Raw genomic sequence first — 17,095 nt, 5'->3', positions numbered from 1 at the left:
GTATTTAAAATTATTCATTTGCTTTGCTACACAATACAAACAAAACATTACCTGAATTCAAAACCAACACTACAGGGCTTCCCGGGTGGCAGAGGGTTAAGAACCCGCCTGCCAATGCAGGGGACATGGGTTCGAGCCCTGGTCTGGGAAGATCCCACATGCCACAGAACAGCTAAGCCCGTGCGCCACAACTACTGAGCCTGCACTCTAAAGGCAGCAAGCCACAACTACTGAACCTGCATGCCACAACTACTGAAGCCCGAGCGCCTAGAGCCCATGCTCCACAACGAGAGGTCACCACAATGAGAAGCCCATGCACCGCAACGACAAGTAGCCCCCGCTTGCCATAACCGGAGAAAGCCCACGCGCAGCAACAAAAACCAAACACGCAGCCAAAAAAAAAAAAAAAAAACCAATACTACAAACACAAATATGACTGCTGAAGACAGTTTAAAAAAACTGTTCGGCACATACTCTGCCCACAATGTTTTACAGTTGAATTTTATTTCTTTGTCAAAACACACAGCCATTCCACACTACTTTATCTCCCTCATTTAATCCTAGTTATAATGCTCATCACTACTTTTTACTTTGCTGTTTCTCTACTCATTCTGATTGTCTCAAGTACATTGTCTATCAGATTCCTAAAGAAAGGGTCATAGGAGCAATAGTCCCTGGATTCTATGAGGATGGCTGTCTCTACGTCAAAATCAGTTTGGCTGCTGTATCAATTATCTTTTGCTGCATAAGAAACCAGCCCAAAACGTAGTGATTTTAAATGATTTGTTCTTCCGCACAATTCTGTGAGTCAGGAATTTGGGCAGGGTTCAAGTGCTCCGTGTAGTATCCCTGGGATTACTCACTCTGCTGCACTCAGCTAACACCAGGCTTCACTCCCACTTCTGGTTGCCTCAGTGCTTCGCTACCTATCATCTACCCACGGCCAGCATGGGCTTCTCCATAGCATGACAGTCTCACAATGGCTGGACTTCTTACATGGACAGTGCCTTTCCCAGAGCAGAAACAAAAGCTGCTATGGGGCTTCCCTGGTGGCGCAGTGGTTGATAATCTGCCTGCCAACGCACGGGATGCGGGTTCGAGCCCTGGTCTGGGAAGATCCCACATGCCGCGGAGCAGCTAGGCCCGTGAGCCACAATTACTGGGCCTGTGTGTTTGGAGCCTGTGCTCCGCAACAAGAGAGGCTGCGATAGTGAGAGGGCCGCACACCGCGATGAAGAGTGGCCCTCACTTGCCACAACTAGAGAAAAGCCCTCGCACAGAAACAAAGACCCAACACAGCCATAAATTAATTAATTAATTAATTAATTAAAAAAAAAAAAAGCTGCTATGCCCCCTGAATGCTAGCTCCCAAGCTAACCCAGCATCACTTCAACCAGCAGGGGTTCTCTGCTTTTGCTATCGTAGTTGCTCTATATGTTCTCGCAGTGTTTAGGAACACTGGCAACTTATGCTGGTGTTGTTATCTTTCTTCCTCCTTCCTTCCTAATATATTCATTTGTTTGGTGGATAAATATAAAGCCAGTAAACTAAGTCATCATTCCATAGAACAATGTAGATAAAATTATTTGATATCGTATCAACTGAAAACTAAAAAGGACCCTACAAAAGTATACGATGAAAACCACGTACATGTAAAACATGAACATAAAAAAAGAGAAAAGGTTTTATGAACCATTTCTTCCTTCCTCTTTCCAACATTTTCTCAAACTTTCTTACTTATATAGTTTCAGTTAAAAAATTAAATTAAAAACTTCAAACCTAAGAGGGCAGACAGCAGAAGCAAGAAGAACTACAATCCTGCAGCCTGTGGAACAAAAACCACATTCACAGAAAGACAGACAAGATGAAAAGGCAGAGGGCTATGTACCAGATGAAGGAACAAGATAAAAACCCAGAAGAACAACTAAATGAAGTGCAGATAGGCAACTTTCCAGAAAAAGAATTCAGAATAACGATAGTGAAGATGATCTGGGATCTCGGAAAAAGAATGGAGGCAAAGATCGAGAAGATGCAAGAAATGTTTAACAAAGACCTAGAAGAATTAAAGAACAAACAAACAGAGATGAACAATACAATAACTGAAATGAAAACTACACTAGAAGGAATCAATAGCAGAATAACTGAGGCAGAAGAATGGATAAGTGACCTGGAAGACAGAATGGTGGAATTCACTGCTGCAGAACAGAATAAAGAAAAAAGAATGAAAAGAAACGAAGACAGCCTAAGAGACCTCTGGGACATTAAATGCAACAACATTCGCATTATAGGGGTCCCAGAAGGAGAAGAGAGAGAGAAAGGACCAGAGAAAATATTTGAAGAGATTATAGTCGAAAACTTCCCTAACCTGGGAAAGGAAAGAGCCACCCAAGTCCAGGAAGTGCAGAGAGCCCCAGGCAGGATAAACCCAAGGAGAAACACGCCTAGACACATAGTAATCAAATGGGTAAAAAGTAAAGACAAAGAAAAATTATTGAAAGCAGCAAGGGAAAAACGACAAATAACATACAAGGGAACTCCCATAAGGTTAACAGCTGATTTCTCAGCAGAAACTCTACAAGCCAGAAGGGAGTGGCATGATATACTTAAAGTGATGAAAGGGAAGAACCTACAACCAAGATTACTCCACCCAGCAAGGATCTCATTCAGATTCGACAGAGAAATCAAGAGCTTTACAGACAAGCAAAAGCTAAGAGAATTCAGCACCACCAAACCAGCTCTACAACAAATGCTAAAGGAACTTCTCTAAGTGGGAAACACAAAAGAAGAAAAGGACCTACAAAAACAAACCCAAAACAATAAAGAAAATGGTAATAGGAACATACATATCGATAATTACCTTAAACGTGAATGGATTAAATGCTCCAACCAAAAGACACAGGATTGTTGAATGTATACAAAAACAAGACCCATATATATGCTGTCTACAAGAGACACACTTCAGACCTAGGGACACATACAGACTGAAAGTGAGGGGATGGAAAAAGATATTCCATGCAAATGGAAATCAAAAGAAAGCTGGAGTAGCAATACTCATATCAGATAAAATAGACTTTAAAATAAAGAATGTTACAAGAGACAAGGAAGGACACTACATAATGATCAAGGGATCAATCCAAGAAGAAGATATAACAATTATAAATATATATGCACCCAACATAGGAGTACCTCAATACATAAGGCAACTGCTAACAGCTATAAAAGAGGAAATCGACAGTAACACAATAATAGTGGGGGACTTTAACACCTCACTTACACCAATGGACAGATCATCCAAAATGAAAATTAATAAGGAAACACAAGCTTTAAATGACACAATAGACCAGATAGATTTAATTGATATTTACAGGACATTCCATCCAAAAACAGCAGATTTCACTTTCTTCTCAAGTGTGCATGGAACATTCTCCAGGATAGATCACATCATGGGTCACAAATCAAGCCTCAGTAAATTTAAGAAAATTGAAATCATATCCAGCATCTTTTCTGACCACAACGCTATGAGATTAGAAATCAATTACAGGGAAAAAAACGTAAAAACCACAAACACATGGAGGCTAAACAATACGTTACTAAATAACCAACAGATCACTGAAGAAATCAAAGAGGAAATCAAAAAATACCTAGAGATAAATGACAATGAAAACACAAGGATCCAAAACCTATGGGATGCAGCAAAAGCAGTTCTAAGAGGGAATTTTATAGCTATACAAGCCTACCTCAAGAAACAAGAAAAATCTCAAATAAACCATCTAACCTTACACCTAAAGGAACTAGAGAAAGAAGAACAAACAAAACCCAAAGTTAGCAGAAGGAAAGAAATCATAAAGATCAGAGCAGAAATAAACGAAATAGAAACAAAGAAAACAACAGCAAAGATCAATAAAACTAAACGCTGGTTCTTTGAGAAGATAAACAAAATTGATAAACCATTAGCCAGACTCATCAAGAAAAAGAGGGAGAGGACTCAAATCAATAAAATTAGAAATGAAAAAGGAGAAGTTACAACAGACACCGCAGAAATACAAAGCATCCTAAGAGACTACTACAAGCAACTCTATGCCAATAAAATGGACAACCTGGAAGAAATGGACAAATTCTTAGAAAGGTATAACCTTCCAAGACTGAACCACAAAGAAATAGAAAATATGAACAGACCAATCACAAGTAATGAAAATGAAACTGTGATTAAAAATCTTCCAACAAATGAAAGTCCAGGACCAGATGGCTTCACAGGTGAATTCTATCAAACATTTAGAGAAGAGCTAACACCCATCCTTCTTGCAGAGGAAGGAACACTCCCAAACTCATTCTATGAGGCCACCATCACCCTGATACCAAAACCAGACAAAGATACTACAAAAAAAGAAAATTACAGACCAATATGACTGATGAATATAGATGCAAAAATCCTCAACAAAATACTAGCAAAGAGAATCCAACAACACATTAAAAGGATCATACACCATGATCAAGTGGCATTTATCCCAGGGATGCAAGGATTCTTCAATATACGCAAATCAATCAATGTGATACACCATATTAACAAACTGAAGAAGAAAAACCATATGATCATCTCAATAGATGCAGAAAAAGCTTTTGACAAAATTCAACACCCATTTATGATAAAAACTCTCCAGAAAGTGGGCATAGAGGGAACCTACCTCAACATAATAAAGGCCATATACGACATACCCACAGCAAACATCATTCTCAATGGTGAAAAACTGAAAGCGTTTCCTCTAAGATCAGGAACAAGACAAGGATGTCCACTCTCACCACTAGTATTCAACATAGTTTTGGAAGTCCTAGCCACGGCAATCATAGAAGAAAAAGAAATAAAAGGAATACAAATTGGAAAAGAAGAAGTAAAACTGTCACTATTTGCAGATGACATGATACTATACATGGAGAACCCTAAAGATGCCACCAGAAAACTACGAGAGCTACTCAATGAATTTGGTAAAGTTGCAGGATACAAAGTTAATGCACAGAAATCTCTTGCATTCCTATACACTAATGACAAAAAGTCTGAAAGAGAAATTAAGGAAACATTCCCATTTACCATTGTAACAAAAAGAATAAAATACCTAGGAATAAACCTACAGAGGGAGACAAAAGAACTGTATGCAAAGAACTATAAGACACTGATGAAAGAAGTTAAAGATGATACCTACAGATGGAGATATATACCATGGTCTTGGATTGGAAGAATCAATATTGTGAAAATGACTATACTATCCAAAGCAATCTACAGATTCAATGCAATCCCTATCAAATTACCAATGGCATTTTTTACAGAACTAGAACAAAAAATCTTAAAATTTGTATGGAGACACAAAAGACCCCGAATAGCCAAAGCAGTCTTGAGGGAAAAAAGCAGAGCTGGAGGAATGAGACTCCCTGACTTCAGACTATACTACAAAGCTACAGTAATCAAGACAATATGGTACTGGCACAAAAACAGAAATATAGATCAATGGAACAGGATAGAAAGCCCAGAAATAAACCCACGCACCTATGGTCAACTAGTCTATGACAAAGGAGGCAAGGATATACAATGGAGAAAAGACAGTCTCTTCAATAAGTGGTGCTGGAAAAACTGGACAGCTACATGTAAAAGAATGAAATTAGAACACTCCCTAACACCATACACAAAAATAAACTCAAAACGGATTAGAGACCTAAATGTAAGACCGGACACTATAAAACTCTTAGAGGAAAACATAGGAAGAACACTCTTTGACATAAATCACAGCAAGATCTTTTTTGATCCACCTCCTAGAGTAATGGAAATAAAAACAAAAATAAACATATGGGACCCAATGAAACTTCAAAGCTTTTGCACAGCAAAGGGAACCATAAACAAGACAAAAAGACAACCCTCAGAATGGGAGAAAATATTTGCTAACGAATCAACAAAGGATTAATCTCCAAAATATATAAACAGCTCATGCAGCTCAATATTAAAAAAACAAACAACCCAATCCAAAAATGGGCAGAAGACTTAAATAGACATCTCTCCAAAGAAGACATACAGATGGCCAAGAAGCACATGAAAAGCTGCTAAATATCACTAATTATTAGAGAAATGCAAATCAAAACTATAATGAGGTATCACCTCACACCAGTTAGAATGGGCATCATCAGAAAATCTACAAACAACAAATGCTGGAGAGGGTGTGGAGAAAAGGGAACCCTCTTGCACTGTTAGTGGGAATGTAAATTGACACAGCCACTATGGAGAACAGTATGGAGGTTTCTTAAAAAACTAAAAACAGAACTACCATACGACCCAGTAATCCCACTACTGGGCATATACCCAGAGAAAACCATAATTCAAAAAGACACACGCACCCCAATGTTCATTGCAGCACTATTTACAAGAGCCAGGTCATGGAAGCAACCTAAATGCCCATTGGCAGACGAATGGATAAAGAAGATGTGGTACATATATGCAATGGAATATTACTCAGCCGTAAAAAGGAACGAAATTGGGTCATTTGTAGAGACGTGGATGGATCTAGAGACTGTCATACAGCGTGAAGTAAGTCAGAAAGAGAAAATCAAATATTGTATATTAACGCATATATGTGGAACCTAGAAAAATGGTACAGATGAACCGGTCTGCAGGGCAGAAATTGAGGCACAGATGTAGAGAACAAACGTATGGACACCAGTGGGGGAAAGTGGAGGGGGGTGGGGTGGTGGTGTGCTGAATTGGACGATTGGGATTGACATGTATACACTGATGTGTATAAAATGGATGACTAATAAGAACCTGCTGCTGTACAAAAAAATAAATAAAATAAAATTGAAAAAAACACTTCAAATTGAAAAGTTAATATGTGCGTGACTTAAAAAATTAAAAAGTGAAATGATAAAAAGTTAAAAATATTAAAAAGATAAAAAAACTTATATGTAGGTATGTGAATTATACCTCAATAAAGCTGTTATATTTTTGAAAACGTATGATTAAAAGTGTTAAAAACTTATAAGATTTGAAAGTTTAAAAACTCATTTTCTTACATAATGTTGAAGTTTAAAAAATTTAAATATTCTATGTAAGGGATAATAAGCTCTTAAAAATTTCTTTCTGAAAAACTCTGAGGCAGTTCATAAGCAAACAATGTTACTATAAAGAGCTAAGATAGAGATGATTCTTGGGGTGATAATTAAATTCAACTCCTGTATTCATGTATATAGATGAAGTCAGAAGCTTCTGCTCAAAGAAAGAAAAGGCTTTCTGCAAAGAGAGTGAAATGGGGATAAAAAGCAAAAGAAATTAAATGTAGAAGTACTTTCTTCTAATTGAGGGTACAATCATAGGGATTTTACGTTCAAGGCAAAAGCAACTTCATAGCTATTTCTTTCTTGCTTTCTTATACCACATGCATTTAAATGAATTAAGATCTCAAAGAATAAAAAGATTAAACAGAAACATTAAAGTTTCCCCAAAGTTCAAAATGGAAATGTCTAGTCAAAGTGAACAGAATAAAAATGGTTAAAACATAAATAAACTTCCAAAGAGCCCTTAGACTTCAAAGCAGTTTGAATGGCAACAAATTTCTAAGATGAACTTCCTTCCTAAAGGTAAGACTGCATATGAGTCAATTCAGGAAAAATTAAATACTGGAAATAAAGATATCAAAATGTACCTAGACATTTTTCTTTTTCTTTTCCCTCCCCTCCTTTATAATAATTTGACCAAAGTTATTCAACTTAGTTGCCCCTATACAGTAGTGCAATATTTTTTACAATAAGAGTATAGAAAATTAGGGCTAATATTAGGGCTAAAATTAATAATATTTAACAACAATAATAAATAGAAAAAAAAAAATAAAATAAAAATTTAAAAAATAAATAAATAAATAAATAAATAGAAAAAGTGTTTATCTTAAACACAAACAATCCTGACCTCTCACGCTTACATAACCATAAAAAATAAAAGCCTTCAAAAAAGAAACTATCACAGCTTCATAGAAATGCAGCATTTTAGAGCTGGAAGAGAATTCACAGATCCAGTCCAAACTTTCACTGTAAAAAATACTAAACCACCATGACCGCAACAACAAAAATGGTAATCATGTAAAGTGAAATACGTGTTACTAACTTCACTCTGGTAAGCATTTCACAGTATATACATGTACCAAATTATCACATTATGCATCTTAAATGTACACGTTATATGTCAATTGTATCTCAAAGCCGGAAAAAAAGATAACTAAAGTTTGTTCATGACCATGCAGCTAGAAGGATGAAGAGTGAAGTCAGGTCTCTGAACTCCTAGTCCAGTGCTTTCATCTGTGCTTCATCAACCTAGATTTGATTTTAATTTTTCTACCTACAAGCAAGTTTCTGAAAAACAGGAACTGTATTTTCTACTTTTTTATGAATCAAAAGCACAGAATACTAAATTTAGAGAAAGAAATTCTGTTTTATCTTAACACTGCTGCATAATGGCTATATGAACTTCAGCAAGTAACTCGTAGAACCTCAGTTTACTCACCCATAACTGATGAGATATGTAACTTCTAAACATAATTATTGAATTAGAATACTTAAAATTTTTCATACATTTTAAAGTCCCACATACACATGAAAAAAAATTTTTTATCATGAATACATACCTAGCTAGGTGGTAAAAATAAATAAGATTCTTAAAACTTACCGTCAAAAGATTGTAGTAAACAAAGGCAAAAAAAAGAAGTGCATGATTCTGACATGTTTAAGATCTGGAGTTGAACGCAAAGAAGTGAACTTAAATTAAATGTTTAATTTAACAAATTAAATTTTAATTTATTGCTTAAAATTAAGCAATGATCTATAATCAAAACATCGTGTGAAGCACATGAAGACTAATACTCGTGAACAGTTCTGCTAATAAAAACACTCCTATGTCTTCATATACAAAAATATTTTAAAGTTTACTAAACAAAAAGTTAATTTCCATCTGTCCAAAAGACCAAAATGTTTTATAAAATTTCATTTTATTAGAGAGAAGTCTGTAAAGAAGATACAAGCAGCAAAATCACTTTTCTTAGTTAATACCATCCTTACATAGTAGTCTATTCTTTCATAAGAAAAAGAATTCCAGTTAACTTAAGGCCATGATTTTTAGTACAAAATGAAAAAGTTATTCTCAAAAGCAATATTTAAATCCCAACTTAACTAAGGAAGTAATGTTTTAATGTATATTTTAGCATAAAAGTAAAACATTAGCTCCAACGCTCTGAGCAGCACTTGCAGTGCCCACACCCTTTCTTCAGGAAAGTAGCTTGGGCAGCTCCTTATATGTGGTTCATGGTATTTCAGGTCATATGACCTTGTGACCTTAGTCACAGCTGACTAGATCAGGGAAACAATGCCAGCTCAATGCTATGCCACAAAGTCTATCACCAGTGACCTATGACACTGTCTCGCACAAGAACTGCCCAAAACTGTTACAAACAGACACTGTTCTCTTTAGGAAAGTGGGTGTACAGGATAGAGCAGAAGCCTTGAGACAAAAAAAGCAAGAGTGAAACAAGGAGCAAGTGAAAAGGAGAATGAGGGTTAATCCATAGTGGGAGTAAGAAAAAGTAGCAGACAGAGATGCAGGACCTGAGTTATACGAAAGGGTGATTGTTAGGATATTATTGTAGGCCGAGCCATATTCCACTGTCCCACGATACCTCTTTGACTCTTAAGACAGGTTTCTATGTATCCTCACTGCCCCACATACCCTTAAGTGGTTATCTCTGAAATAACCTGTATCTCTCATCCTTCTGAAAAAGACTGACATTCAAACTCTTCTCACATGCTATATTTCTCAGATTGTTATAGGAGACATTTATAAGTCCATTAAAAAAATTTTTAGTATTATATATGTTGAGTCACATATGCTACATATTTTTTAAAAACATTACAACTAAGGCACAGACCAAGGAACAAATTATTTAACTCATTTCTTAAGCATTTAATATGGTACATAACACTACACTAAGGCTAGACATTCAAATATTAAAATATTACCATAGCCTTCAAGGAGCTTAGTCTTATAGGAGAGTATGAGGAAGGGAAAAACTATGTAGAAAGTATTATAATGGAAACATCTACAGGATATTAAAGAAATGAAAAAATTTAAAAAATAAACATTCTGGGACTTCCCGGGCGGTCCAGTGGTTAAAACTCCACGCTTCCCATACAGGGGGCGTGCGTTTGACCCATGGTCGGGGAACTAAGATCCCACATGCTGCACAGTGCAGCCAAAAATAAATAAAATAAGTAAATATTCTGCTCTGTCAGAAGGGCAGGAGAGGACTTCACAGAAGAGTTGACTACAATCTGCTGAGGGACGAGAACATTCTGAGTTAGGGAAAAAAATGTGCAAAGGAATGAATGTGAGAATCTCCAGCACACTTAGGAACAGAAAGTAGTTCAGTGTGATTAGTATCCAGAATAAATTATTTTAGAACGACAAAATGATAAAAAGCAAGTAGAGGCAATAACATGAAGGGACTTCATGCCACATTTAGGACTTAAGACATCATTCTCTTTTGTGTTAAGGAAGTACTGAATAATTTTATCAGGGGAAAAAAATAATCTGATGTTTATTTTATAAAAAAAGAGAAGACACGTAAGTTTCTTATTTTCAATAATGGCAGACTAGGACTTCCCTGGTGGTGCAGTGGTTAAGAATCCACCTGCCAATGCAGGTGACATGGGTTTGAGCCCTGGTCCGGGAGGATCCCACATGTCACGGAGCAACTGGGCCCGTGCGCCACAACTACTGAGCCTGTGCTCTAGAGCCCGCGAGCCACAACTACTGAGCCTGCGTGCCACAACTACTGAGGCCCGCATGCCTGGAGCCCGTGCTCCACAACGAGAAGCCACTGCAATGAGATGTGCACACACCGCAATGAAGAGTAGCCCCCGCTCGCCACAACTAGAGAAAGCCCACGCGCAGCAACGAAGACCCAACGCAGCCAAAAAATAAATTAATTAATAATAAAAAAATAATAATGGCAGACTACGTTTTTAGCTTACCATTAAGAACTAAAACTGTTGTATAAAATGTAAAAATGTCTCAAAAGCATGAAAGAAATGATAGTATGGATACAAACACCAAGCCAAAAGTAAAGCAGAGTGAACCCAAAGAGAAAATAAGCAAATCCACTTGTAATCTGAGATCACTTGCTAGTCCTGGAAAACTAGATCCTACATTTTGATACCCTCTGAGACAAAGTGGAGGAGGACAGTTAAAATTGATTAAACTTAATGTTGTTCTTGGACTGGTAGTGATTTCTGCTGCCATAGAAAAACAAAAAAATCCTGTCTGAAGGACTCAAATATTCTAAAAAATAACTTTTCAAATAAAATGTCCAACACGCAGCAAAAAAATAATGAGGCACCCAGGAAAACTGGACTCCATTAGATAGAACCAACAAGCACCACCAAGATAAACATACCCACAAAGACTACAAATACTATACCTACCAGAGTCAGGCAATAGAATACTTCAGCAGAATATATTCAAAGAAATCAAAGTCAGGGAACAAGAAATAGGTCATATAGCACTTTAGGAAAAGAAACATAGAACTTCTAAAAATAAAACATACAATAACCAAAACTTAGCAAAATAATAATAGACTATTTTAACCACAGAAAGTGGTTAGGAATAAATTAATGAAGTAGATAACCAATCAGAAAAAACTCCAGAGAACAGCAAGGAAAGGAAAAAAATGTAAAGTAAGGAAAAGAGGGTAAGTGACTTAGATGATAAAGAGAGAAAGCTGAGTGTACATTTAATCAGAATTGAAGACAAAGGAGAGAATGATACATACTTGAAGAAAGCACGGCTTAGAAATGATGAAAGAGATAAACTCACAGATGGAAGAAGAAAAACAAATTGCACATGAAATGAATAAAAAGAAACCATTCTGAAACTGAAGGAAATCAAAGAGAAAAATATCATATGCTAACACATATATATGGAATCTAAAAAAAAGAAAAAAATGGTTCTGAAGAACCTAGGGGCAGTACAGGAATAAAGATGCAGACATAGAGAATGGACTTGAGGACACAGTGAGGGGGAAGGGTAAGCTGAGACGAAGTAAGAGAGTGGCATTGACATATATACACTACCAAATGTAAAACAGATAGCTAGTGGGAAGCAGCCGCATAGCACAGGGAGATCAGCTTGGTGCTTTGTGACCACCTAGAGGGGTGGGATAGGGAGGGTGGGAGGGAGATGTAAGAGGGAGGGGATATGGGGATATATGTATACGTATAGCTGATACACTTTGTTATACAGCAGCAACTAACATAACAATGTAAAGCAATTATACTCCAATAAAGATGTTTAAATAAATAAATAAATAAATAATTTTTAAAAAAGAAACCAGAGGAAACCTGCAGATTACCTTCAAAAGACCAGGTCAGAATGACAGCTTCTCAACAACTAAATTGGAAGCCAGAACACAATATGCCAAGTATAGAAAGGAAGGGAGGGAGGGAGGGAGGGAGAGAGGGAATAGACAAATAACTCATTTTAAAAATGAGCAAAAGATATGAATAGACATTTCTCCAGAGAATATATACAAATGGCCGATAGGCACAATAAAAGATGCTCAGTATCATTAGTCATTGGGGAAATTCATATCAAAACAACAATGAGATAGTACTTCATAACCAATAGGATGGCTATATTAAAAAGAAAAGAAGTCTTGGTGAGAAAGAAATTGAAACCCTCATATATAGCTGATAGGAATATAAAATGGTACAGCTGCTTTGGAAAACAGTTTGGCACTCCTCAAAAAGTTTTTTCCAGCTTTGCTGAAATATAATTGACATAGAACACTGTTTAAGTTTAAGGTGTTCATATATTGATTTGATACGTCAAAATGTTAAACACAGAGTTAGCATATGACCTAGCATATATATTCTCAGGTATATACCCAAGATAACCGAAAAAAACACGTCACACAAAAACTTGTACACAAATGTTCATTAACAGTTTTTATTCATAATAGCCAATAAGCGGACACAACTATCTATCAACTGATAGGCAAGCAAAATAAATGGATAAACAAAAATGTGGTATATCCGTACAATGGAATATTATTTGGTCATAAAAAGGAATGAAGTACTGACACATGCTACAACATGGATAAACCTTGAAAACATTATGCTAAGTGAAAGAAGCCAGACAAAAAAATGCCACACAATGTATGATGCATTTATATGAAATATCCAGCAGAGGCACATCCATAGACAGACAGCAGATTAGAAAGCTGGGGAGGGGGGAGGGGGAAAGGGGTAGGAGGAGTGATTACTACTGAGCGTAAGGTTTCTTTCTGGAGTAATGAAAATGTTTTGGCATTAGACAGAGGTGATGACTGCACAACCCTGTGAATATAGTAAAAATCACTCAGTTAACACTTAAACGTGTACTTTAAAGTGGTGAATTTTATAGTATGTGACTTATAATTCAATTTTTTTTAATGAAGGCAATTTCTACTTCTAACAATGATGAAATAATAGGGCAGAATTTACCCTCCCATCTTAAACAACTAGAAAACTGAACAAAATACATGAAATAAAATTTTCAGACAACAGATACTGAAAAATAGCACAGGAGAAAAGAAAATGAGCTTAACAACTATCCCAATTTACTGCCGGGAGACAATTTTCTAGCTGAAGCAGAGCAAAGGCAAACAGAACATGACAGTCTCTCTGAAGTGTGGAAACAGAGCAGATTTCAGGAAAGCCGAAAGGAGCTAGAGTTTATGGGCAGAGAACTGGCCAGGAAGGAGAGGTTGGGGAGATGTGCAGAAAGATGGCCTCAAGTCTCTGGCTAAGTGCCAGTTTGTGCATGTGTAAGAGGAAACACAAGGAAAGAAACACTGAAACAATGCACAGAGCTCACAGTGGAAGGACCTAGCAGTAAACACAGCTAAACTATCCCTAGGCTAAAGGATGCTTTGAACCTGCACTAACAAAGGTTTAAAACCAATCCTTGGGGACTTCTCTGGTGGTCCAGTGGTTAAGAATCCTCCTTCCAATGCAGGGGACGTGAGTTCGATCACTGGTCAGGGAACTAAGACCCCACATGCCGTGGGGCAACTAAGCCCGTGTGCCACAACTAGAGAGCCCGTGTGCCGCAACTACTGAGCCCATGCACCACAACTAGAGAAAGCCCGCACACCACAAAAGACCCCTCATGCTGCAGCAAAGATCCCACGTGCCGCAAAGATCCTGCAAGCCGCAACTAAGACCTGATGCAGCTAAATAAATAAATAAATAAATAAATAAATAAATAAATATTTTAAACCAATCCTCAAAAAGATCAGACTAATTTCAAGTAACTTAACTGTGAACAAGAATAAAGTCCAACACCATTTCAAGGAAATTTTTAAAGATCCAGACCCCTGAACACAAAACACACCTTTACAGTATAAAATCAAAAATTACCAAGCATGAAAAGAAGCATAAAAATAAAACCCGTAACAAGAAGAAAGGTCAATTGACAAAAACTGACCCAGAAATAGCAAAGATTAAAATACTAAAACATCTATTATAGCTGGGGCCCCCAGTCCCCGGGCCACAGACCTGTTAGGAACCAGGCCACACAGCAGGAGGTGAGCGGCGGGCGAGGGAGCGAAGCTTCATCTGTATTTACAGCCGCTCCCCATCGCTCGCATTGCTGCCTGAGCTCCGCCTCGTGTCAGATCAGTGGCAGCATTAGATTCTCATAGGAGCACAAACCCTGCTGTGAACTGCGCATGTGAGGGATCTAGGTTGCTCGCTCCTTATGAGAATCTAATGCCTGATGATCTGAGGTGGAGCTGAGGCAGTGATGCTAGCTCTGGAGAGTGGCTGCAAATACAGATCATCATCAACAGAGAGTTTTGACTACACAGAGACCGTAATAAATCAACTGCTTGCAGACTCATATCAAAACTCTATCAGTGAGTGGAAAGTGACAATTAAGCTACACCTGGTGGCAGGCTTTACAGTGACAAGTGAGTTGATGTACTTCGACTGTACAACTGCATGTGGTGGCAGGCTTTAAGTCAGAAACTGACACTTATTTCAGTCTGCGCGTGGCCTGCCCATTATTTTATTTACCACTTCTGTCCATACCTCTTTCCTGCATTGTGCACTTGTCTCAGTCACAGTTTTGGTAAGCCCACAAGCTAACCCTAGCCAAAATGAGTAAAAAACAAACGTCGCTGGAGAGCTTTTTTGAAAGGGGGGAAAGACCCAATGATGAGATAGCAGAAGACTCTAAGACTGCCAACAAAACGAAAGCTGCATTTAAAAGAAAATACCAAGAGTCCTACTTAAATTACGGGTTCATTGCCGCAGGTGATTCACATTCTCCATGCCCGCTCTGTATAATATGTGGCAACTAGCTATCCGAGGAAGCCATGAAACCTTCAAAACTGTTTCGCCACATGGAGACCAAGCACCCTGCATTAAAAGACAAGCCTTTGGAGTTTTTCAAAAGACAAAAACGTGAACACGAAGAACAGAAGCAATTATTGAAGGCCACCACTTCATCAAATGTGTCTGCACTGAGAGCATCATTCTTAGTGCCTAACCACATTGTTAAAGCTAAGAAGCCCTTTACTGGGCTCCCCTGGCGGTCCAGTGGTAAAGAATCTGCCTTACAATGCAGGGGACACGGGTTCGATCCCTGGTCAGGGAACTGAGATCCCATATGCTGCAGGGCAACTAAGCCCGCACACCTCAACTACTGAGCTTGCGCGCCTCAACTAGAGAGCCTGCGTGCCGCAAACTACAGAGTCCACATGCCCTGGAGCCTGCGCATCACAACTAGAGAGAAACCTGTGCATCACAACGAAGAGCCTGTGCACTGCAATGAAAGATCCCGTGTACCTCAATGAAGATCCTGCATGCCGCAACTAAGACCCGACGCAGCCAAAAATAAACTAAATAAATAAATCTTTAAGAAAAAGCCCTTTACCATTGGTGAAGAGTTGAGCCTGCCTGCTGCTAAGGACATCTGTCATGAACTTTTAGGAGAGGCTACAGTTCAAAACGTGGCACGTGTTCCTCTTTTGGCTGGCACCATAACTAGACGAACTGATGAAATAGCAGAGGACACTGAGGCACAATTGTTAGAGAGGATTAATGAGTCACCATGGTACGCAATCCAGGTTGACGAGTCTACTGATGCTGACAACAAGGCAACAATGCTTGTTTTTGTGTGATATATCTTTCAGGAGGATGTGCATGAGGATATGTTATGTGCACTTTTGCTGCCAACCAACACAACACCTGCAGAACTCTTCAAGTCTTTGAATGATTACACATCAGGAAAACTGAATTGGTCATTTTGTGTGGATATATGCACAGATGGAGCGGCTGCCATGACTGGACGGCTTTCTGGTTTCACTACTCGGGTCAAAGAGGTTGCTTCTGAATTGAGTCTACGCACTGTCTCATCCATAGGGAAATGCTGGCTAGCTGAAAAATGTCACCTGAACTTAACGTTTTGCAGGATGTGATTAAAATTATCAACCATATTAAAATACATGCCCTTAACTCACAACTGTCCACACAGCTCTATGAGGAGATGGACGCAGAGCACACACGTCTTCCCTTATACACAGAAGTGAGACGGCTTTCTGAAGGTAGATCACTGGCCAGAGTTTCTGAGTTATGAGAGCCACTCCAGAGATTTCTTTTAGAAAAACAGTCACCACTGGCAGCACATTTCAGCGCCACAGAATGGGGTCACAAAACTTGCTTACTTGTGTGACATATTCAACCTGCTCAACAAACTCAATCTGTCACTTCAGGGGAGAACAACAACTGTGTTCAAGTCGGTAGATAAAATGGCTGCATTCAAGGCCAAACTGGAATTATGGGGGCAATGAGTGAACACTAGGATTTTTGACATGTTTCAAGTATTAGCAGAGATTTTGAAAGAGGCTGAGCCAGGGCCTTCTTTCTCCCAGCTGGTGCATGATCACCTATCTCAGCTTTCAAAAGAGTCTGAGCATTACTTCCCAACCACAAAAGACCCCCTAACTGGGAAGGCGTGGATCCACGACCCATTTGTGAA

At 38.2% G+C, this 17,095-nt stretch overlaps 1 protein-coding gene across 2 annotated transcripts in view; it reads right to left on the bottom strand.

The window, feature by feature from the left end:
* Positions 1-17,095, bottom strand: part of COG5 (component of oligomeric golgi complex 5) — a 282,079-nt gene that overhangs the window by 250,554 nt on the left and 14,430 nt on the right. The gene's annotated exons all lie outside the window — the stretch shown is intronic.

Source organism: Balaenoptera physalus (genome assembly GCF_965194825.1).
Source record: "Balaenoptera physalus genome assembly, chromosome: 8".
NCBI lineage: Eukaryota > Metazoa > Chordata > Mammalia > Artiodactyla > Balaenopteridae > Balaenoptera > Balaenoptera physalus.
This window is presented reverse-complemented; position numbering and strand designations above follow the sequence as displayed.